A 25,553-nucleotide genomic window follows, 5' to 3' on the forward strand; every position below is an offset into this window, starting at 1 on the left:
TTGCTTTTCAACACCTGGAGGATTTCCTCCAGTGCTGGCTGGCAAAATATAGAGTACAGAAGAAATAATAGTTTTAATTTATGAAGGAGAGCATTTGGCTGGGGTTAGCTTGTAGATGGGTTTCTCCAAGCATGCCCAGTTTTTCTGACTGAAAATTTTGTCTGGCATTTCTATGCATGTTCATGGCTACAGATGAGATCAAATCAATGACATTTCGTCATTGAATCGGACCCTTTCAAGAAATGGCGTGTCTCTTTCGTACATGATGCAGATCCAAGGTATTTCAAACACAGTAGATGTTCTCTGCAGATCAGCTATAAAACTTCTGCCCCAGAAAGCTGACACTTCTCAGAGGTGCTGGACCACTGCTCAAGCCACACTAGGTTTAACCTGTGTGTTGTGGAGATATGACTGAAAACTCATAAAGCCAAATGTCAGTAAGAGCTTAATGCCTATTGTTTTTAATAGTTGGTGGCTTTTAAGTCACTCACATAATGATTCCAGTGCATACCTGCTGTTTTATAGCGTGTCCAGCCCATGAATCTTGAAATGCTTTACAAAGACCATAAACAACCATTTACGGATGGTCAAACTGCACTCCAAAAAGACAGATGTGGATGATGGCTGAGACGAGAACAGGACAAGAGCCCCTAGACCCCAAATGAACGTGCTACCCCCAAAGCCAAAGCATGAACAGGATCCCACCTTACCACAGAATGTTGCAAATGTACATCCTGCAAAAGAAGACATCCTCAAGCACAGCACAGGGAGGGCCCAATGGACAAATGGTCCTTTCTTTGCCTCAGAAATTTATAATATTTCCTCTGGGGTCTTTCTTATAATTTTTTCAGTGCTTGAGGTTAAAAGCACTGGCATAGTTCTTGCCAAGTCAGTGCAGCTACGGCAGCGTACATCTATTGAACTCCTGATCCTATCTGTTCTCAGCAAGAGCAGCTAATTGTGCGGAATGATACCAGAAACGACCTATGGTATATCTCTACAAGGCACTTTCATTCACTCATTCGGAAAAAAAAAAAAAATCACAGACAGACTTGCATAAAAACCCCTAAAAATGTGAATTGTAATAAGCAGGGGTTTTCAGAGCTTGACAAGTGAAACTCTGAGCAGTTTATGTGTCTTATCCGGTTCAGGTAAACTATATCATATCCTTTCTTGAATGCTTTTTAACTGGTAAAAGTAGTTTTAATTCATCCTGTCTCCCTTTACTCCAAGAGTGACTTAAAGGAACTTGAGCAAAGGCCCTTTACTTTTGAAGAAAAGTGCCACACAAGGTTTTTAATATAGTCAGTGCCACTCAATTTAAATGCACAACTTTATCTAGTCCACAGCACCATTCCCATCTCTCCCCATCCACCTGCTCCCAGTTCCAGCTGCTGAATAGAAAAGTCATAAACTACTAACTCCTGAGACCATGGAAGTAAGTCTCAAAAGGTGGTCCTCAGGCTCAAGATCTAGAAAGCAAGAAGGAACTCAACTGAAAAGCATCTCTAAAATCTCCGTAAAGTGAGCAGCTCTGGTGACCTGCCTATCACTGTCACAGGCTGTTCATGGACCAGTGCTGCTCTTGTACAGCCTGCTCCAGAGTGGTGGGAACAAGGCCTCCCTGGACAGACATCTTTGGGCGTATGGCACCACGGGCAGAAGAGCTATGAACCTCCCATGTGGTGCCTGGTTAATGTTAATTTAGTTCACAGTGTTAAAACCTGATCTATAAACATATAAGCACGGTGAGAACTGTCTTGTCTACTTGCTGAAAATGTTATCGCATATACAGAATTCAACACAAAGGAACTAATGTCTATGAAAGGTATTTTTTTATGTTGCCAGCAAACCTATGAAATAGAAATCTGCTTTAGCTGTAGCAGATTAGCTTTTTTTACATGGTTTGCCTACTTGAATATAATGCAGTACCTGAATTTTACACTACAATCTTTACATTTTTATATTCTGTCCTATTTTGGGATAGGTTAATGGATAATACCCACAATCTTATTGTTATCTGAGTGACTTGATCTCTCTAACTAGATCAATTAAATTGTTTCAAACAAGCTTCAAGGCAAGCATTAATGGGGAAAAAGGTAAAATTTACGTTTTAGAAATTGTCTCTCCTTTCAAATAAAATTTGCTGTTTCCTCAAGAGATTCCTCGAAGAAAACTTGCTCATTAAAATATTAACTGGAAACAGACAGAAAAGGGTCGTGAACAGAGTCACATATCTATTGAAATCTGCCTAGAGGAACATGATTATGTAGTTTCTCAAACGGACTTTGTGGCACTGATTAATTCATTGCATTGAAAACCATGGCAAGATAACCCGCCTAATCGTCTCTTTGCTCAGCAGAAGATTTGATGGTGTAAAAATCAACAAATATAGTGAAACTTATGACTTTTTCATAGTATCTCTTGAGAAAGGACCACTTCCAAAACAAAGTAAACCTTTCCTATGATTGAAAATAGAAAGAGTGACATTGCCTTTCCTTATTCCAGACTTCACTATTGAGTATATATTTTCTCAGAATCCAATCCAAATCTTTTTCCAGGATGACTCAAGAGACAGGAAAAAAAGAGATGTTTTCTGACTGTGTTTGCCTTGGTAACTCTGCATCCCATTGCTGGCTTCCAGGGCTCTGCTTTCGGAACAGTTCCAAGTCCCTTCCTGTGCCGTGGTGCTGAGGGCAGGAGCCTGGGCAGCAGAGGAAGCAGCACAGCAACAGGGTCAACAAACCAAACTCATCCATGCTATTAGCCCCACCATGCAGGGAGAAGGAATAAGAAATGCAGCCTATTTACATGGGCAGAGGTGGGCACTCGTTTGCTTCGCTCCTGCTTGTGAGCAGCAGGATTTGTAAAGCTCCTTGGCAACTCTGCCCTGCTTCTGCTGGATGGGGTTTCAAATTAATCAGAAAAGCACATTTCTGAGTCTGCAGCAGCATACTGGCATATGGACAGGGCTTTCATAAACGTGCTAGGGCTGCCCAAGCACCCCTATAGCCTGCTGTTAGGTAGCATTGCTTGCCAGTGAGCTATGTCTGGCTTGACTAAAGAGGCCTGGTGCTCTAGTTCAAGAAGAGTCCAGTAAAAAGTGCAAACACACTCACTTCAAGCCTCTAGCTGCCTGTCACGCTTCTGACTCGTGCCAACGTTTCAGAAGCTTGCAGCTTTTCCAATGGCCTGTTTTCATTCTCTTTACATCTCTGATCAGGGACTTGAGTTTTTATAAAGCATCGAGTGCTTCCGTCTGCATACCAAGAGCCCTCACCCCTCCTGATTTCAAACACTGGGAGGAGGTTGGGATCACTTTGTTTACCGTGCCAAAGAGTACATGCTGTAACAAGTGAATATGGGCATAAGTGGTGTGCCACAAACTTCACTTTGTGCCACTCAGGGAAGGACTGGATTTCTGCCAGCCAGTATAAAGGTAAGGTAGCCTGGGAACAGGCAGTTCTGGTAGCTCTCTCCTGCAGAGCCTTGTAAGCAGCAGACCTCATCAGAACCAGGTAAAAAGCTCTGCATGAATTTGCTTATTTTGGTTTAAGCCTGATACAGTTTGAGCTGGGTCATTCCTAAGCTAAGGGTGGGATTCAGGTGTATCCCACCTGGCCTCCAGCTGCTGTCCCAGAGGGACTTGTGCATCGTGTATCATACCTGCCAACCCCATGGAGACACCTGGGAAAGAACAGGGCAGTTATAATGTACTGTATATAGACAAATCAATCATCACCAAGTGTTTTTACAACTGTTTGCATTGGGGTTGGGGGGGTTTTAGTCTGCATAAATTCGCTTTTAGAAAAGAAATGTCTGTCCCCGAATGCATAGGGACACTCACAAAAGTAGTTTGGTATGCTTACTAATAGATGTGCACTAGTAGCAACCACAGTGAGCTAAGATGCTTACATCTAGTGTGCAGATACTATCGAACTCCTGAAACACCTCTGCTCAGGTATTCCCTAGCTCTCTAGACCACTGTATTCCTCAGCACATTGGGCTTTCCTGGTAATGCCTTATCACCACCTGACCCCTCTTGCCACCTGGCTACTTGGAGACCTATTTCACACTTGCGACTTGGTGGGATTCTCTGGAAGTGTCATCTATCTGACTGCCAGAGGGTGATTTGCTAGGTGTCCTTACAGCATATCTCCTGCACATCTGAGGGAGAGACAGATAATACTGACAAACCCCAACACTGCCTCATTTTATTCAACGGGCTAGTATTGTAGGAAATGTGTTTGAAAGACCTCTTTGATCTTGTTCGGGAGCAGAGACTTAAACCCAGGCCTCCTGCACTTCTAACTCAGCTTGGTGAAACTTTAGATACTGATGCAAAAACTAAGAAGTACTTTTGCTGAAACATTACAGTGGTGGGAAAAACAGTGAGCTTTTGTTCTTGGTACATGTAATGTGATTATTTTCTCAGAACAGAAAGCCAAGATGAGGGTGTTGGGGCTGTGAAGACTGGCTGCTCCAGGAAGGATGGGCAGCTGGGAGCCGATGGTGACCCCAGGACAGGGCATGCCTTCACCACAAGGCGCAGTACCATGGGGGCTGGACCTGGTGGGCAAAGCCAGTTACTGGTAACAGAGCCTGCTGACAGCCCCAGACGATGTGAGCCAGCCCCAAGGGTGGCCCAGAGAGCCCAGTCAGAAGCAGCAGGAGATGACAGTGTGGGCCCACAGGATTTACCCAGAAGACAAGGCCAGAGACAGGGCTCGAGATGGGCACCCCTGCGACATCTCTGAGGCAGGGACCAAGAGCCCCGGGCTGAGCTGAAAAGGGGCTCCTAGGCTATGGGCTGGGGTGCATGGAGGCCACAGGGGAAGCTGGGCAGGGACAGAAAGGCTGTCAGTGCCTTCAAGGCTGTGATAGAGAAGTGTTTGAACCCCTCAGTTTGAACTCACCGAGACATGGAAGATAAGGGCTCCAGGCGTGAGTTGAAATATATCCATGAGAAGCTTTGGACGCTGTGACATAGGTACCTCTCCTAACAGCTTGGTGTAGCAGGAAAAAGGCTCAAGTTCCCTAAACTCCCAGCAATGTGCCCTAGCTAGGTGTTTATTTTGAGAAAGGCAGGGCAAGAGAGTTTTCTGAAGCCTACAAGTAACACATTTAAAAACAGATTCCTCCCTGTAAGGTGAGAGCTCTGCAGGCCACGGATGAAGTGTTGGATTAAGACCTCTTGGAACTGCTCTGGCTTCAGTCCTTAACATATTTTGTGGCCATACAAAAGTCTATGATTGTTTTTCACCTTCAAAAAGTTTCTTAATTCATCATCTTCATGAGATCTGCAGTGGAAATACTAGCATCAATTGCTCCTAATACATTTTCCGACTGGAATTTACATATTTATTAAAGCATTGCCTGCCTCATTTAACCTTAGGATTGAACAGAGAGAGGTCAGGAATGTAGAGAAATAGAAATACAAGGAAAATGAAAAGAGATTTGAGGGAATCTCCTTTTATAACAAGCTAAATTAAGCAAAAGAGTAGCTCTACCACACAGATTCTCTGCTGACAAGCTTGGAAAATCTTCCAAATCACTTAGCATCTAAAAGCCATGAAATTCCATTTGTTTATGCACAGTCCCCTCATTTTTAGCACATTTTAGCACAAAGCTTTGAATATTCTAAATAGCCAGGAAAAAAAAATAATCAAGAGCTTTATGTACAGATATAGCAAGCAGCTTAAAATATACACAGCTTCCTTCGGAAGCTATGTGAGAAGCAGCTACCAAAAGATGTACTGGAGGATACTGAGCATCATTTCACAAATATATTGCTCAATTTGTCAAATTTATTTACACATACACAGACAGGCCTGCTATAAACTTTACAGCATTGGTTACTGCTCTTAAAAGTGTTAGTGTTGATAACAACACTGTGTGTTTGAGTTTTATTGTGTACATTAATTCCTATTGGTCTGGCATTGTATGCACTAAAATATCTATTTAATGCACTGTAAGTAGGGGATACAATATAAAAAAATGACTCTCAGAACTGACACATACACAAGATGTTGTCTTCCTACTACATCAATGACAATAGTAATGGTAGCGAGATTTCAAAAAGTCACATTCTTCTCTTAGAGAGACAGAGCTACGGAAAGGCCATGATGCTGGCAGGTAGACAAATTCCGTTGGTACAAAATGGTAGAGCCTGTTAATCTTTGCCAGCTCATTGTGTTTGCAGATGCCAATGGCAATAAAGAAAGTGCTGTCACTTGGAAGTATTTATACTGAGGTACTACAATCATCTTCTATGCAGCTGAGCAATGTACAAAATAGAACAGCTCTTTGGCTGTTCTACCAACACCTATTTTTGACATAAGAAAACACCTTACAGCCTGAGCAGAGCCTGCTATATCCCTGTTTATCAACACATCGTGGGGTGGGCATAGGTTATGATAAATCTGTTTGTACCGTTAGCTCAACTTGTAAGCAGCATAAAGCAGCCCATAAAACAAACCAACAAAACAAGATTTTAGAAGTGAGAATGCAAGGAGGTTTTTTTATTAAATCATTAAAAAAAGTCACCTGTCAAAATATACCTCCTCCTTTTCCTAGGGAGATTAGTAGAAAAAAGTGCAACAGTTAGGGTATAAATGCAGGCAATGGGTTAGAAATTCGGTCGCATTTCCCCCAGATTAATGCCCTGAAGGGAAAAGCTCCCCAGCTCAGAGCACCCACAAGCTGCAGAGGAGGAGCTAATCCTACTTCTGATAAGGGTGAGGTGTCGATGCGCTGGGCCAGGTTTGACCCTCAGAGCTAGGGCAGCACCAGGGCTTCTGAAAGAAACCTCCAGGCAAAAAATAAGGCTTGGGGAAAAAAAGAAAAGATTTGGAAAAACTATGAGAGATCTTAATTTTCAACTGCATTTTCCAGCAGTTATGTTCTCTTATTTCCAAGAGATTCAGATAATGCAACCCAGACGTTTCTCTGGCCAGCTCTTTAAAGACTACAGTTATTTTCAGTCAGGAAACGAAAAAATCCTTTTATAGCTGTTTAATTTCAACAAATGATTTTGCCTTCATCTTTTAAACTTATAAGTAAATACAAAATCAAAATGAAAAGTAATTTAAAATTTAAGCTTTTTTTCCCCCCAGGATATTTTTATATTGTTGCAAATTTTTCTTCCCTTTTTACTGAGATTTTATGTTGGAGGAAAAATAAAAAAATTTAATATATTTCAGAAATATGTTTAATTGATAATTCAGGGATTACAGTACTGAAAATAGGAACAAGAAATACCACTCAAATTTGAGTAAGAATTGGGGCTAGAAAAGCAGGTTCAGTAACAGTCACCTGCACCTTTCAGTGATCCTTGTCCAAAGTCTAAAGAAAACTAAGTTTGAACTCTCAGAGAAATAAAAAAAAAGGAAAGCGTTTTCTTTCAGCTTGTCACAGTCCATGCTCCTTGCAATAATTTCATTTTTTTAAAAAAACTGGAAATAGGAACAGCAAAAAATGCCACAAGATATCCCACTGTGATGATCCTACCAAAATCAAGAACAGAGAAATTACTGGAAATTGTATTATAAAACCTCACCTAGGAAAGTTGCCTGGTTAGGAAACTTCAATGAGTTTCAGTTACAGCTGGACAGCTTTTTGGAAGCTGAACAAAGCTTCTGAATATGCAGGTCTCTCAAGTCACTCTTATTTATGAAAACGTTGTTTTTAATATTTATCCTCATGTATATAAACATCAGAGTTTATACTTTCACCAACAGTTTAGGCAACAAAGAAAATCTAGAGTGTAAAAAGGTCACAAAACCAGACACCAAGTTTAGTGGCTCTGGGCAGAATTGAAGGTTCTTCCCTTTGGGGCTCGAATGCTCTTAGGTTTCCACACTGCAAAGAGCAAATGCCTCAAAAAACTTCTCTAAGGGTCACAAGCCAGCTGTTCCTTTCTACCTCATACAAGCTGCAAAACTCAGTGAAACATTGCTATCTCCTGCTACTGTTGCTTTTGCTATTGCTTCAGCAAAACTATTCTTCCGCTCTCAATTTTCTGCTTTACTTCCACAGGATTCTCTGTATTCCCTATCAAGAGGTTATACCCAGCCAAGTTCAATAATAGACATTCACCCATCGGCAAACACAGCTCTTTCTGAAATTCTGCTTGGCTGATATATATCCCTGTGAGGTGAGTGGGATAATAAGATTTTCTTTCTCATAGCAAAACCTTTGCGTGAGCCTGTTCCACATCGTCCTACAGGACTAAACTAGCTAAGAATACCAACAACAGCTGCAATAGCTAATGGGCTTGTAAGATGATTTGCATAATGAAAAATCTTTATTAATGTTAAAAAATAAACTTGAAAAGATGATGTTTGAAAGAAAATATATTCTTCCCTTTGGAAAATTAAATAAAGTATGTGGAAAGTTCATATGATCACTTTATTGCCAAAAAAGGCTGAGTATTGGGCTAAAGGCAAGGGAAAAAATAATATTATATTATAAAATATGTTGATCCAAAAGAAAAATGTAGGCCAAATGTTACAAAAATTTTACAATGGATCCAGTAATATTGTGAATTCTTTGTCCAGAAACCTTCAAACTGTTATTTTCCATACAGACATTTCAGAGATATGGTTATCAACTGTGCAGGGAATTCAGCTTACCCTTATGTAGGCTGGTAAGGCTAAGCGGAATTCTAAAGTGTAAGCAGATTTCTAAAGATGGAGATAGCACGGAATGAGCACTGGGGACAAGACAACTAGATTAATCCCTTGCACCAGGACACATGCCAGCCACTCAATACCTGTGTTTGAGGGATTTTACACCCAATTGCCCCATCATTTCCCTCCGTAAATGGAAATCACACACTATTCACTGGTGCATTAATAGCTGCTATTACACTTGTAATTGTCCACAAGGATAAAGATGGAATAATGACAGGATTACAGGAGGAGTGAAACCAGAAAGCAGGAGTTCAAGCAGGTTTGGAGTGATTCCCTTCAAAATAGCTTACACTTTGGATGCTGAAAGAGCAGGAGAGAGCAGGGATTTTGTCTGCAGCCCTTTTGTACAAGAACATGTGAGGAGGTATGGGTTTACCCCCTCTGCCTTCCAGTTCCTCTGAAGGGACACGAAGGAGTGCAATTACAGATTGGGTTGCACCGTATAGCCTGGCTACTTGAGTTGAGCATCTGGGCCATCAAAACATGGCAGCCAAAAAGGACAGTGATGGGCTCTTTGCCTACTGCTTGCATTAGTTGTCTCTGAAATTGGTGCTCATGGGTCCTGGGCAGCCTCCTCGTTGTGGTAAAGAAACTTCAAAGAGCACCCAGGCGCAGCTGGCCAGCATGGGCTGTGAAAGACGTTTGAATGTTTGTGGCTTTAGGCATTTTGCTGCCTGACACTTCTCATCTCTTACTGACCTAAATTCACAGTTTTGCAGTCGCTTCCAGGCATTTACAGAAGGCTGACTCCACTTTGAAGATGGAAATGTTATAAATCTCAAACACCCCTGTGATTGTTTACACGCAAATTTACATTGTATCAGTCATTTACATTATAGCAATCAAAACGATAAGGTCAGAATTCAGCAAAAGATCATTTCTGCCCGAAAACAATGTGCCACTGAAAAATATTCGACTAACTCTAAGCTGATCTCAGGTAGAATAACTGATAGGTAACATGCGTCCTTTCCTCAGATACCAGACATGAAGCTTTCAAAATTACAGTGAAGTTGTTACACACTGCCTTCCTGTGGCTCCTGAAAATATTTTCACTTCAAGCTTCACCAAAAAGAAGCATCACTGCAGAGCAGTTGTTCCTGTGGTCCATTTACAAAGTAATCCTCTCCCTCAGCTCGTGGCAATTTAACAGCCTTATTCTACTAAATTCTTTACATTTTAAATCTTCAGGGAACTCTAGAGCCTGGTCCTACTCATAGTACAGACAATGAAAAAAAAGTGTGTTACTTTGGATGGCACAGGATCAGATCCTTAAGCGAGGCATTTTATCAGCTTTTTTTTTTTTTTAGAACTGATAATAAACACAGTAAATAAATATATTTACTTGACCTCCTCAGTCAATATACATTTATTCTCTTTCCTTTGTTCCTTTCTATTAGCAACCTATAATTTTTTACCATTTGGTTGCCTTTTTTACCCTGCCATCCTATTTCTGAATTGCTCCTTAATTCTCCATGTAAGGCCAAGTTCTCTTCCTTTCTCCTATTTATTAAGAAAATCCATGGCATAAGAGGGTGCTGATTCTTTTCAACCTGTATTTCCATTCTGCAGTATTCTAGTTTTACCTTGCATGACCAAATTCAGAGTTACAAATAAAAGCAAGTAAAGATCTATCTCTGCTTGATTTTCCCTTGGAGACAAGAAGAGCCACTGAATAAGTAAATTGTATTCAGTGGGAACCAGACTACATTTTCTGAGTTAGTAGCAGTTGCCAGGTTATTAATTGTAGTAAATTGCTCAAGTTTCACAGGCCAGTGGGCATAGGGTAAACTTAGTGATAACAATCAGAGAAGGAAAAATCTTTCTCCCTCAAGGAAAGAAAGATAGTTGGAGAATAATAATATAAAGCATTTGTTCAGTGAAAGAGTTGTATCTAGGAAAAGAAATGCTAAAAGAGAATAACAAACATCAGTGGCTGACCAATTAGTGGCTTCATCTAACTGTGAAAAATTACCAATCAAATTTTATGTAGCAGTGGGACATCATGAAGCCCTATCGCTACATTTGCAATATTGCACACTGATCTGAGCAGGACCCTACCTCAAAAATATGTTAAGCATTCTAAGCAACTTAGGGAAAAAGAACATGAACAGGAATTGAAGAGAGCACTATAAACACACAAAAAAATATTAAAATGACTGAGTACACAATGATTCCTGGTAAAAGAGGGCAAAATCATAGGCTATAATAAAAATTGCTGTGGATACAAGAAAAGGGAGGATCTATCTTGTGTGATGTCAAAGGTTATAAATAAAACCAAGGGATTAAACTTAGGAAAGGAGGGAAAGTCTGGTGAATATTACGGTAAAATGAAAGGTGTAAGATTATTTTGTTCTATGGGAAGTATTTGAAAAGAATATGTGAAGTACTGGCTACACATACCTTTTTAAAGAACTGACCAAGTGACTTATCAAACTTTATCTCACCTGGAAGATTCTGAGAACTATATTCAGAGAATGAAATGTCATTAACCTCAATATCATTGATACTTTCAGTAAAAGAAGTTAATCTGGCACCTTGTTCCTGTATAAGAATTTATATTGTATTTAACATGTAAATTATCATTGCTTTAATTATTTTGGATGAGAATTCAAAGAACTGAAGCATTTTAGGCCATCACAACTCTGTCTGCAGTTTTCTAATCCCTGCAGTGTGATACAGAAGCATTCACTTGCAACCATAGCCCTATTAACTGCAAAAAGATGCGAGGTTGATTCGTATCATCCATCTGAATTCTCTTATCCTCCCTGTGCAGAACTGATGGGGAGAATGATGCTCATTGTCAAGCTTCTGTGTGCTGGGCCAAAGTTAATTACACAGGACTTAGGCTGGTTTAGACCTGTTGAGGATCCAGCAGATGACAATGATGAGCACGACCCTACTAATGCACGATGTAACCATTAACTCAAGGGCAGTCACAGAGAAAGCTATAAAGGAGGTAAAATCAGTAGAGCATAGACACTATTTGCTAAGTGCCAGCTGTTAATCCAGGGTAGTGAGTTAATTTTTAAAGGAAGAATTTGCCATAAGAGACTCATGCATGCTCCCACAGCTCCCAGATGGATTGCACCTTGCTGGGATACGGAACTCAGTCTGGGAAGAATGGAGAGGATGGTGCAAGCAGTTTTTCTTCCTGAGCTTGTCTGTTGTCATTACCTATTTTGCTACATTTTATGACTCCTGCTTCCAGATGGCAATTTATAGCTTAGCTGAATTTAAAAAAAAAAAAAAACCACTAAAAAAATATTTTTTAAAAAGGGTAATTTTTCTCCCTGTTTTACAGATATCTTCTTTCATTGTGATATAGAGCAAATGCATACTGTGTTTCCAAGTGCTGCTGAAAAGGCATGGGCAGCACAGTAGGGTGATTTTTCCCAGGCAGGCTTTTACCTGCAGTGGTGCAGAGAAGAGACTGAAGAAATGCCAGCTCTTTTCTTCACCCTCCTGCTTTGTGACTGGCTGATATGTTCATTCACATGTCACGTGGAAGGGCAGCCACCCCATGTAGAACTGGACAGTGTCTGTTACTGGGATTCTGCGGGGCAGTTCCTTTACTTTGGTTTGCTTTAGCATATGTTTTTGAAAGTAAATTAATTTAAAAGGGTGGTTCCTTTGCTCACAAAGTATTTTAGGCCAATCTTTGGGTAATCAATCTGCAACACAAACTAATTTTGAGCTGTTTCTTTATGATGTGGGGAGATGAACGAGTGCTTGGCGATGGCCCTCATGAAGCACTTAGGATCTGTTAGCCTTCCCGATCTTCTAAAACTAGATTTCTAGCCCCACTACTATAACTCATAAAGCCAAAGGGTCTGAATGTGTGTGTGCTTGTATGTATGAACTCCTTAAGCTACTGGTGCCTGCATCTGTTTTCTTTGAGCCACCATTATTGAATCTGACCTGGTTGCTGCTCAGACTGTATTGTTGACCATGCTGATGTCCTATATTTGTTCTCTATAAAAATAACCTGTCCACTGTATTACTGCAGTAATTTGTTAATAATTTTTTATCTAGTGGGCATCTACCCCAGAGAGGTTGTGGAGTCTCCTTCTCTGGAGACATTCAAAACCTGTCTGGATGTGTTCCTGTATGATCTACTCTGGGTGGTCCTGCTCTGGTAGGGGGGTTGGACTAGATGATCTTTTGAGGTCCCTTCCAACCCCTAACATTCTGTGATTCTGTGATCTTTAGAGCTAACCTGGCAGAGGCAATGCTTTGATTAAACTGTCTAATGCTGTATGCTCTTTGGAAAAGTTATCGATATCCATATTTTCATTTTACTTTTTGTCCTTTTTTTCCCTTTTAAGTAGGTAACTATTAGAATTTATCTTTATATAATTTTATTGAAAATTAGGCTAAACATCAAGTATTCAGTTATGCAGTATCTTGGAGAAAATGTAGATGAGCCTCTAAACCAGACGGTTGCTGCCCCAGTGGGTCCCTAGCACTCCTTCAGGCTGTGTGCTGACTCTCAAATCGAGTAATTTTGTGTGATGATATTCACATTGCCCTTTATCATATCCTGAGTAGTGCAATATAGTGCAGAAAGTGCTTCCACCTCCTAGGGAGAGAAATTACTTTTCATTTTCTGTGTAAATAACTGACTATTTAGGTCTTGAATTCACATACATATCTTACCATTCATGCACTAATTACAGGCCTGCTCTCCTTAGGTACTATCTGCAGGCAATGGAGAGAGACAGGCACTTCTGCAGGGTGATTCCTCCCCCCTCACCCACCGTTCAGGATTTAAGACAAACTTGAGAGGTTCCTGCAGATCAGGTCTATGACAACTGCATTCTTAAAGTAGGCACCTCAGCTAAATGCCTGAAGTTACCTGGGTAAACTGCACTGTGGCATTCAATTCTTACAACTTTCACCATTTATGTGTTAGATCTGTGGACCCAACTATGTGTCTATGATTTAAACAGTCATTAGAAGGAGAAGGTATCTCCTGGCAAGGATAAATCTACTAGATAGATGTTGTACGTAGATGGGATGAGTCATGCTCTAGGGGTTTCTGTCTTTTTCTGTCAGTGATAAAGTATCTGCAATAACTATCTTGGAGCAGCAACCTAACTTTTAGATGGCTGAGAGAAATCCCATCCTAAGTGATGAAGGAAAGTATCAATTTGGCAGCTTAGTATGCATCTTTTAGCTTGTCCAGTAGGATAAAATAGGCAGCAGGATGCAAACTTCCCTGTAATGTTCTGTGAGTTTCATTCAAGGTTCTTAGGCTCTGATTTGCCTGAAGAGTGGGAAAATAGCTCAGGCTTCATTTCCATTAGTTCGATTACTTTCAGCTGTACTGCAAAGTTTATGACAGAGAGCTGAACAGTCCCTATACCAATTTTGTGTGATGCAGCAGGTAGCTAAGATACTAACTGGATAGACTGGAACTGAGCTTTTAATTTAGTTGTGATGCCATGATAGAGGAAAACATAGATTTAACTGTAGATACTTCGAACTCATTAAGAGAAAGGACGGAGAAAGGACCAGTATTGTTCAAGTATGGGATAAAGATTATAGGTTTCAGGAAGATTTTAATGTTCTCAAGTCTTGTTCATCTATTTTTGATAATAATCTGATTATTCCTTGCTTTCCAAAGTTAGGATTAATTATACCTACAGATTCTTTGAAAGATTTTCTGACTCTCCTAGAAAAAATATTCTACTGTTTCTCTGCTTTTACTGCTACAAAGTTTTCTAATACTCAATTTAAGTCTTTGTTAATGCAATTGAGATTCATTAGTCCTTGTCTAACCCCTAGTGGACATGTGGAACATAAGCATCCCTTCATACCTTTTAATCCTTTTCCCATTTCATGCATATAAAAACTATCACCATGTCTTCCTAATAATCTGCTTTAAAGAAATGTCCTTCATTCCTTCATTCCTACCATGCTGTATTTCCTAGACTTCTATTGATTTCCGTGTTCTGCTGCATCTTTGATACTCAGTTGATTTCTTCTACCTCTGTATAAATTTTTGCATACATCTCTACTGAGTTGAATCCAACTTTTTCCTGGTCATTTCTTCCATATGAGGATTATTCTTTTTTGCATCCTAGGCCAGAACGCTGGCAGACCTGTAGGCTGCACTGAGCAAAAGAGAAACATTTGTCTGAAGATACAGCTAAGCCTCTAGTAGGATTTTGAAGAGGCTGTGCACGCCGAGCTGGCAGGTAATTTTAGTGCACAACACACACAGACATATGAATATATACAGCTTTCTGCAATTTTACCTGTGATGCACGTGTGTATATGTCACACTAACAGAGTCCTATTGCTACATGCCTCTAGCAAACAAGAGCTACCAATTGGGTAACTGGGCATTCCCCTTTCAGGGACCTTTTTACGTTTCTTTTTACATCAGTATTTTTTTCTGTATTTTCCTGGCAACAAATTATTTCAGCATAATTTTTATGCTCATGTCTAACCCATATGGAAATATTTACAAGCAAGGAGCAGCTGTTTTACGCCAAAGGAAAGCTATAAATTAATAATCTTATAATTCAAATGAGTGGCACGATTTAGATTCATGGCAATTACTCTGGCCCAAAGAAGGTGACACAGACTGAATCTACAAAATGCGAATCAGTAGCTCTGGACAAGTTCTTATAATATGGCCATGAGGAAAGGCTCAGCTTTCTCTCTCTGCTATGGATAGGTGCTGCATGCTTTAGCATTAATCATGTAAATACTTCCTCCTGTGCAAAGCTGCAGCAGGTATTTGGGGCAGGATCAGAGCAAGATGTATAATAATTGACTCTAAATCTATTCCTAAGATATTCAGCAGTGGTTTATAGATAATTGCATGTTATAAAACTGTTTGAAGTAACAAATAAAAGATGATCTACTAAATATGGTTGCAAAATGATTGTGTATTCTGTGGTAACTGGAAGCGATTGACTTATTTGAAAATTGGTTTTGAAAATTAATGATTATTTCCCCAAGCCTTCCTTAAAAAAATAGTATGATAAAAATCTCACTTTAAGAAATAGGAGATTCTAACTACTGTCTAAGCCATTATTAAGTTACTTGTATCCGGGAGCACGTGAATTCAGAAATAATATAAAAGGAGAGAAAGGGATCTTTCTTAACATTTTTTCATTGCTGATATAAATCTCAGATTGGAATTCCTACATTTGTTGGACTTCCCCAACTTGCAAGGTCTTTCCCCTTTTTAAGCGAACCGATTGTTTCCTTTATTCAGAGAAACATGTGTCCTAGATGATTTAATCTACTTATAGAAGTAGAAAAGCAAGAAAATGGCAGAAAATCCCACCATCTAAAATAATCCTTTTGAACTATTTAATTTCTATCTTGCTCTCATGTTTACTTTGTTTCATAATGGTCTCATTACAGGTGGTTTTGTTAGTAAGTTCAAATACCTGTAGTAGGGTCTGAAAGATGGGATTGGAAATAAATAATTCACTGTTTTATATAGGCATTCCAGAAGCTCATATATCATCTTTATATAAACAGTTTCCAAGTAGAGTCAAGCATAGAAGAAACTGTAATGGGTCATCAAATGACTAGTTGAAGAGTATAAAAAAATATCCTGCAGAAATTCTATTTCTGTATTGCAAAAAATTAAACTATTGAAAATCAAATGTAGTCTAGACATGAAATTCTTACAGAAATTGCTATTTCCCAAAGCTGTTCCTCTGGGGCCTAAAAATACCAGGTAGTGCCACATTGAAGTGCAGCATAATTTTTATAATGTGCAACAACTTTTTAAAACTATGTAAGATAAATAACCCATGAACTGACACTGCTGCCCAGAATCACCATTTCACTTGCTATGGGTCTTTCTGAATTTATTTTAGTACTGGTCTTTATGACTCCAAGGAGTTCTTTTTATGTCTTTAATATGTAGATTACTAGCCTGGGAAGACACTTACCTTTTCTATACTACTTTGCAATCCAAATGAACTGCTACCTCGGCAGCTTTCAGAAGTCATTTAAATTCGTTTCGCAAGCAGGTGAAGCAGTTCAGAGGCAGTTTATAATGCAGATTTTCTTTAAGGCTACATTCCAGCTGTGTTAGGTGTGGAAACTCGCTGGTATGGGAGCTAGCTGGTTAGCAACCTCCTACCCCGGCCTCTGTGAAAAGCCTTGGCTTTGTTGGTTTTAATACAAATTCAGGGAGTCATCTTCACACAGAATGTTTATGACCTACTTTAATTAGTAGTTTTCTCAGCAGGCTTAGTAAATGGGACTCATTTTTTGAAGGTAACAGACAGTGGGATCTGTTTCTTCAAGCATTCTAATAAACTGAGGCTCCTATTTGTTTAATCCATTTTTTTCAAAGTTATTTTAGAAGTGTGTAGAAGTGTGTAAAGACTTTGTCAAACTGGATTTACAATTACTTCCATTCTTGTTCTTAATATGGAAATCACAAGTAAAATCCCCCGGTTCTGATTTGTCTGTCACTCTGGTAGAAACAAATAAGGAATGCCCTTTGGTAGTTTGTGCAAGATGGACAGGCTATTTCTAGGTCTAGTCAGAAATAATAGATAACAACCTATTTCCGATTTCTGCAGAAGTGATATGTAAGCCAGCAACAGGTAAATAAAACAAACAAACAAACAAATTGATAGGTGCCTCTGGAGCCCTTGGACTTCTGGTAAAACAGGGCAAAGATTGATCGTAACCTCTTAGTACCTACATTTCAGAACTTCCTTCCAGTGCATGAGTAGTTACAGCAAGGCTGTAATGAGTTTTTACTCTCCTTGACTTCACAAGCAGGGTAGGGGCGGGGGGAAAAGCAGACTCAGCAGAGAAGTTTTGAATGCTCAGGAGAGGAAACAGCTAATTTAACTGCAAGAAGGTCTCAGAAGAAAATCCTTGAGATCAAAGTCCAAATAAAGTTCAATACAGGCAAAGGTGAAGAGACCAAAATCATATCAATCAAACACACTGTAAAGTACTGCTGGATGGGAACTGTTTGATAAAACTATTTTTTTGAGAGAAAATGCCTATCTTTTTTTTTTTTTTTTTAAAAAAAAAAAAAGCAGAAACTAGTAGGGAATATAGGCTTCTCAAAGAAATTCATGGAAGTCCACATTGACTAGTCAAAAACTGTTTCTCGTTGCTGGAAACGTGCAGTTGCAGCAGAAGAGGCTGCTGCAGTCCAGGCCTGCTGTGTTTCGGTCGGATGCAGCTGCAGGGGGTTTTGGCTGAGGAATGCTGCCTACATCTGTGTCACCTGTCTCTCCTGTACTGTAGAGAGCTTCTAGCTGAGAGGCAGGAGGGCACCGTAACACCTTCAGTCACCCCAGCCAGAGCCGTGAGAGCTTGTTTCCAGTCGCTCTCCTTCCTCCTCTCCTGCTCTGTTCTCTGCCTCCTTTTACAAACGTACACAACCTGTCGCAAAGCTATAGCCGGGAAACAAAGCCTCCTCTCTCATGAGCCTAGCATGTGTCGTTGCTTGGGGCAGTGATAGGTCTCTGTGTTTGGGGTGAGGTCAAGATTATTTACCAAAGGTAGTTTATTCCTGGTCAGTATCGTATGCTATATTTTCTACCCCTTATTATTCTCAGTGAGTATGGTTAATAAAAACACTACTATTTTAGAAAAATATGGGTGGAGAACATTAACATGGATTTTGCATGTCTACCACGTGCATGATGTCCAGGTGGATTATATTTCAGTAGCAGAAAAGAAAGGTTCTGGCCTGTAAAACACATTCTGGCACAAAAAAGAGTAAAGTCTGGCAGCTGAGAGCAAGAAGCAGATTTGCTGGGATCCAGTGGTCCTCGTATCTTAAATGGCAAGAATTTAGGAGTACAGGGAAGACTGGTAAGTGCTCCTTGTACTCCCCAGTATTTACAACAGCAGGGATGCAGGGTGGTTGAGTTCCTTTTCTATGCTGTTGTGGTAGGGACGTGTGCTTTCTCTTCTCCCCACATGTGCTTTGAATCTGTCCATGTGGAAAGGATCCTCTTCTAGACAGCCACATCAGTGCACAGGAATAGGCCAGTGGGCTTGCTCTTGCTGAAGGCATGATCCCAAATGTCCACTATATTAATGAATGCGGGCATGTTGGTGTAAATTTGCATAGATGCACCAGAACTGCACAGTATGGATTTTCATCAGTGAGAATTTGGGACTAGATAAGCTTCATAAAGAAGCATCCTGTACCGTTGCTGTTGGTTTAAGCTGGAGTTTAGTTTCCTAAACCTTTTTGCACTTAGCTTGGGTGAGGGAAAGGTTTCTCTTCCTCTACTCCTTTATTAAAGCTGTTGCTTTCAATATGTACACATGACACACAGGAACATATCTTTCTTGACATAAAACCATTTCACCCAGATTGCTTTTAGCTTCCACATTTGAAGATATAACTTGAAAGTGCCTTGGCATAGATTGACATAAAAGACAATGAGACATGAAAGGCAATCAGGTAAATAAGAAAATTATTATTTATTAATTTTTACAGTCCTACTGTCATGGCAGCTTGGCAAGGGATTAGAAAGATTTAAATGTAAATTAGATCTGTCATTCTCAGAACTGAAATGAATTAGTTATTCAAAATTGTAGGGGGAAAAAAAAAGGCAAAAAATTCTTCTATGGTGCCTTTCAAAGCTCAGATCTGACTCCTGGAAGGCACTGAGTGCAAGCCACGTTGTAGGAGGACTCCCGGTGGAGAGCTGTGCTGCCCATCATGGGATTTCTTTAGCCTGCAGAGAGGAGCACAAGTCAGAGGTAGCCTTGCATGTGCCGATGTGCCAGAACAGGAAAAATCATAACTGCAGGAGTGTGGTGCTGTGTCCACACTAAAAGCTCTGCAGAGACAGCAACAGCATAGCTGCTCTGCAGAACCAAGTGTGGGACTGAACCTGCCAGTTTGATCCACGTGGGCTTTTAGGCTTAGAAGGCGCAGTGCAGAACTATCCCACACAGAGACCAGCTCAGGCCTTAAAAGTAGCCCAGACAAACTGAAACTGTTCTGTGCCAAATAAATAAACTGCAGTTTTTCATGCTCCAGGCTGGTGTCTCTGCATATCATTGTACCATGCAGGTAAAATGCTTTATTTGGAAACAAGAGGAAACTCTTCTTTGGTCTCCGTTACATGACACAGCCATACCCAAAGAGCAGTCAAGTGCCACAGTGGACAGTGGGAGTTTTCAGTGCAACTTGAACTGCTGTAATACAACCGAGGGCTCTGGTGCATTCAGGAGATACTTCCACCTGGAAAGTTTATGCACACATAGGAAGGAAAACATTCTCTCAGGCTAAATGACAGTACGCTCCCAAGCTCCCTGGTTTTGTTACATGCTTAACCTACATCCTGGGTCAAGGCATGGGAGTGTCTCTTCCCCAGTGCACTGGTTTCTACAGTGTCAAAGCCCAGAATGAGACCATGTCAATTCAGGTCAGGTCCCTGACACAGATGCCCTGAGAGTAAGATTTGGAGATGTCCATAGTACATGTTTGTTGATCAGATCTCATGCAGACCTCAGTCCCGGAAAAAGTAAGCCTTACAGCTTCACTAGCACCTAAAGCAGTTTATGATGGCCCACCTCTGCGGGTAGCTGAACCCTGTACCAGATGGGAGGTCCAGGCGGAGTTAAGCCATAGTTCTCCAAAAAGCAGTTTGAAATCTTTAGGCTGGGGCTGACAAAGTACTGTGGAAAACATCTAGAAAATTTTAACTAAAGAGAAGGAAGTGGTAAATCACGGCAAAGGTACGTGACTAAATGTGACAAAAAATGTGTCTAAATGGGGAAAGCAAATCCCAGATGTGCACAGGGCATGCCAAATATACATGGAGCTAACCAAAACTACCAGTGAGACCTGAGCTCCTGTAGCTTACCTCCAAGGGCTACAAGGCTGCCCGGGTCTGGCTGCAGGTGAGGGCAATGCACACCAACGTCAAGAATCCTGTGAGTGAGTTAGGGGAGTCGGCCCCATATTGTGAAGGGCTGAAGGAAAAGAGCCTCCTGAGGGATATCAATTGGAGGACGGGCCCTGTCCCACGGAGATGGGGGCATACTGAGTATACTATAGAGTAGGTCCTTCTGCCTAGGGGCTGTGGAGGTTAAGATGGGCACTTTGGAGAAACGAAAGTTGGAGGAGGGGGTGTCACAAACTCTGCTTGAATAGAGAAAGAGAAGAGGAGCTCAGTGAAGGGTGGGCTGAGGAGAAGGGGATATGGTGTGTGCAGGGTAAGATGTGACGTGTGTGACTGAGGCTCAGAGGACAGCTGCTGAGAAACAGGTTACAGGCGACTTAGTGCCTTGCTCTCCTGAGAGATGGAGTACCAGGGAGGCAGGATTCATCTCAGTGGAATCAGACTGGCAGGAGAGCAGGTGATGTGTGAAGAGAAGGGAAGAGAGACACCACATCCTCAGCTCAGTCCCTGCCTCTGTTCGCTCCACTGGGTGCCCTTAGCCTTGCAACCTGTTCTGCCAAAATCACAATCAGTTTGCCACTGATTAATAGTGGGATCAATTCCTCCATCCTTCACTCTTGAGGCAGTATAGTTCAATTTTTGCCTACACTGCTTAGAAGCTTTGGACCACCTCTGCCTCTGCACATTATGCACCCTATTTTTTTTTATTTGTAGTGTTCAATTATATAAACTGGTTTGTATTTGCACATCTTTACCAGCTTCTCTTCCCATCTGGGAAGTCATCTCCTCTCTTATTAGCTGCCAGCTGTGGCTTTTCTATTTTTTTCATCTTCTCCTGCTGCCCCACAGCCAGCAGGAGCACCTTCCAATTTATGTTATATCAAAGCAAAATCAGAAGCCACACAACAGCCAGACTCTTAGAATTTGGAGGAGCACAGAAACATGGAAATTGTTAGTGTCTGCTGATGGGCTGACAGCTGTGGGGCATGACACTCGTGACTCTTCTCCAGTAGCTACTGGACAGATGTCCACATTATAAAACCACAAACAAACCCAACACTTTTGCTGGCAGGCTCAGCAGGGGACACATTCAGTGGTCACTGACACTGTTCTTAATGCTGAGCAGTGCCCAGAGAGAAGCCCGAGAGTACTAGAGTAATTTGCAGACCACCCCACTGTTGGACTTGTTCTGGGATGGGAACCTTCTGTACCGGTGACTGTAAGTCTTGTTTTGAAGGAAATAGTTTGATGATAGAAGCCAGAGGGGATGTTTCTGGATGTGTGAGACAAACTAGTAGGTTAATGAAGTGTGACGAATGGTTTGGTCATAGTTCTCGGCACCACTCCCTTTTCTTTTGTTTCCCGTACCTCTGCAGACCCATTTCCGTATCTCCTCAGGCTCCTTGGCTTTATTCTGTTCCACACCAGCTCTTCCACCTTCCTTCAAATGTTGAGAATTGTTTCACTTATTTATTTAACACTGCAGCCAGCAAGAGCTGGCTTCTTCTGGGAGGAAATTCCTAGGTGACTAGAGAAGTGAATGCTAGACCACAAAATGAGTGGTAAAGAGCCAGATGGGACGCTGGCTGTAAGAGTCCTGTCGCGTGGATCCTGTACCATAAAGTTGCAATATTACAGGAGAGAAAACCGCTGCCACAGGTGAAGTGGAACAGCCATGTAATCAATCGCCTGGGCTGAAACAATGGCTTTTGCTACCACAAGTCTCTCAACAGTAACTTGACCTACTTAGTCTCATTATCTTATTATTTATCTTATTTTCCTTGTTCTTCTGATGCATAAAGCTGGCTTCGTATTTTCCATGAGGGAGAACAGTATTTTCTTTTACAAAAATGACAGGTGCAAGAATTCAAACCAGAGAAAAACAAATTTTAGCAATAACATTTAAAATTTCAAAGCTTTATTTTCATTTTTATAGACTGTTACTAAACAATATTGTATTAAAATTCTTGTGTAAAATAAGAGTAATGTACAGCAGCATATTGCTGAGGAATGATAATGTGAAAATATATTTTTTAAAAAATTCTATTCCAACTTCTTTCTTCATCACAGAAAACTGCTTTAGAGTATTTTTCTCATAATTTTAGAATAGCTTTAGAAAGTATTTTTTTTTAAAGCTTTTTTCCTAAAGTTTTATTCTAAATCATTATTTAAAATCACCATTCTTCAGCTGACCTTAAAAAATAACTGAGTATTTTGATGATCTTGTCATCTTGGGGATTTATCATTACATACACTTATGAAGGATATGTCACGGAGTACCAAAAACTTAGTAAAAATATTACGCAAAGAAAACCCAATGTATGACATCTAAAATGACAAAAATGTTTCAATATTGAAACGAAAGTCTTGAGACTAAAATCGATTCCAAAGACAAAATTGGTTTTATGCTGAGGGAGAAAAGAAACAGGTTTTAAATTTCCGTACTGCAAGTATAACAGAGGGTCTGCAGCTCAGAACGGCTCTAGCCAGCGGTATCACCTGCCATCCCATTGCTGTGGGAAGAGCCCAAGCCAAAGTGCTGTGCGAGCATAATCAGAGCTAGGAGTTCAGTGACAGACAGCGGAAGGTCGTTTGATTACCTTTATGTGGGCGTTAACATACCCTGCGTCAGCATCCGCTAGGGATGCTCCCGTGGTCCTGCCCGAAGCTCTGTGAGAGCAGTCAGAGGGCCAGCCGTGGTGCTCAGTTCAGTGATCTCCAAGCGCAGCACCCTCGGTATCTGCTCGCCAGTGGAGGATCTCCTCCTGCAACCTCGTTTCCCACCCAGCGTGGATGCACTGCCTGGGGGTACTCAACGCTCTGGCAACGCAGAATGCAGTTTTGCTTCCCCCCACCCCATTTCTGCATTGCCATGAAAAAAACTTTCATCTCCATTGGTCAAATCACTGCTCCATCAAAAAGCAAAATTAAGTCAAACTATAAAAAATGTCTTACTTTAGAAAAAAAGAACTCTTTCAAAACATTTGTTCAGTAGACTAAGACATGGTATAAGACCTCTGACAGGTAATGTGTTGTTATACTACTTACTGCAATCATCTGTGACAGGAGACACCTTTAATCACCTACCCTGTAATTATGCTAAGGTTTTCACCAAATGACAAATCCCCATTGGCTGTGCCAGAGCCCAGCCTTTCCAGACAAGGTTAATTATTTTGTCCACTCACCTGTTCATTCACTTCAGCAAGCTCTAACCTGTGGAATCATATGCGTGAGTATTTACTGCTTATTTTTATGCTGCTTGAATTTTTACTATCTTGAAATTTAAATCAGAGAGGGAAGGTAAATGTCGGTAGGACTTTCCAGAAAGATTGTCTGGAATCATGAGGTGTAATAACCACTGTTAAGAGCCATGTGTGATACTATCATCTGTTTCTCTCTCAGCACGTTCTAACTTTTTTTTCAATGCAAGTGATTCATTGAACTATTACACACACAAAAGATTACTTATAAACTGCAAAGATATAGCTGTCATAGCTATTGAGTAAAATCTATGTCTCCATACCAGCAAAATTGCTAAAAAAATCTTATTTTAAATAACACTTGTTTCAGGCTTTTTAGGTTAAGTTGTTAGTCTAAACAATTTTTCTCGGGGGTGGGAACAGGTTTCATTTACAGGTAAGAGTAGGCTAATAGGGATTTTTGTTTCTTTAAGAGTCTACTGGAATAAACTTATGCTTGCAGAAGTTTAGTATGTTATTTGTCCCTAGTGAATGCTTCTAGTCAGGGGTGAAAGAAAAGACACCTGAATGTTTTCAGCCTTTCAACTCAGGTAAATGATATATTGCAGTGTAATAGTTATTTTTTACATAAAGCCACAGAATATCTGAGGGAAGAGGTTTCAGTCAGCTGCTCACCAACAATTGAGTGCATGCTGGGCAGTCCCCGCGCAGGTGCGGGTTGGCATGGGTCTCTACTGAAGCCTCCAAGGAGGAGAAATCTGAGACAGGGTGAGGATGTGGGCAGCGAAAGCCAGGCCTAAATGGCACACGCTGTCCAAGTCCCAGATCCCAGTTTGGCAAGTGGCCCAAACTCACCCTCTCAATGCGTGAGACTTTAAAGTCTCTTACCCTTAAAAATAGTAGACTTCATTGTGTGTCTCAGCTTCACTGTTTAGTCAAAATCTGTGAGTGTTTTCAGGTTATTTCAATTAGAAGAAGACACAGTGATGAGGTCAGGTGTCCCAGATGTTAGTTCGTAAGGACTGCTCCAGCTTTGCCTTCCTAGCAGTGGCAGGTCCAAAGAAACAGAAATCGCTGTTTGTTCAGAGCAGCAAGCCTCTGCTTTCAGCTCCCTCACCGTAAAGCCTTTTCCTTAGGCTTTCTCCAAGGGTTATGCTAATGTGCTTGCTCAGGCAGGTCCAACCGCGCTCCTTTCTCTTTTTTTTTTTTTTAGCTGAAACTGTTGATTCTTTGCATAACCGTTTCCCAAAACAGTGCTCGATAATGCTAATGTCTCCTTTATAAAGCACCAGTGTTCTGCATAGCTTTGTACTCACCTTTGTTTTGAGGCTTTGACATCTGCTTACCCATCTCTCTCGCTTATCTCCAGGGATGAGTGGCAATTACACTGGCTCCTCGGTATTAGTAGGTTTATCAAAATAACAAAAGGCTATGAGGATTGTGAAGAAACAGCAGGTGAAAAGCGACACAGTAGGAAAGAGAAATTACTCTTGAGGGAAGATTCATTTCTTTACCGCAGTTTCATATTTTCCTCAGATTGTATTTATTTATATACAATCATGTGGGAGAAAGGAATATGGAATGATTTACAGTCCCAGGAGAGAAAGTTTAAAAAGAGAGAGCATTCAGGTGTAGCACAAGAGAACTTGAAACTGCATACTGTGAAGACAGATGTTAAAATATAAACTGGTACTGAGGTTAATAATACATACTTATTTCTAAGGATGATTACCTTTGAGGATCCACCTCCTGTTGCTGTAGCTATGAAGTGTTGCTACTGAAAA

This window comes from Leptosomus discolor, chromosome 1 (genome assembly GCF_034619465.1).
Source record: "Leptosomus discolor isolate bLepDis1 chromosome 1, bLepDis1.hap2, whole genome shotgun sequence".
Lineage (NCBI taxonomy): Eukaryota > Metazoa > Chordata > Aves > Leptosomiformes > Leptosomidae > Leptosomus > Leptosomus discolor.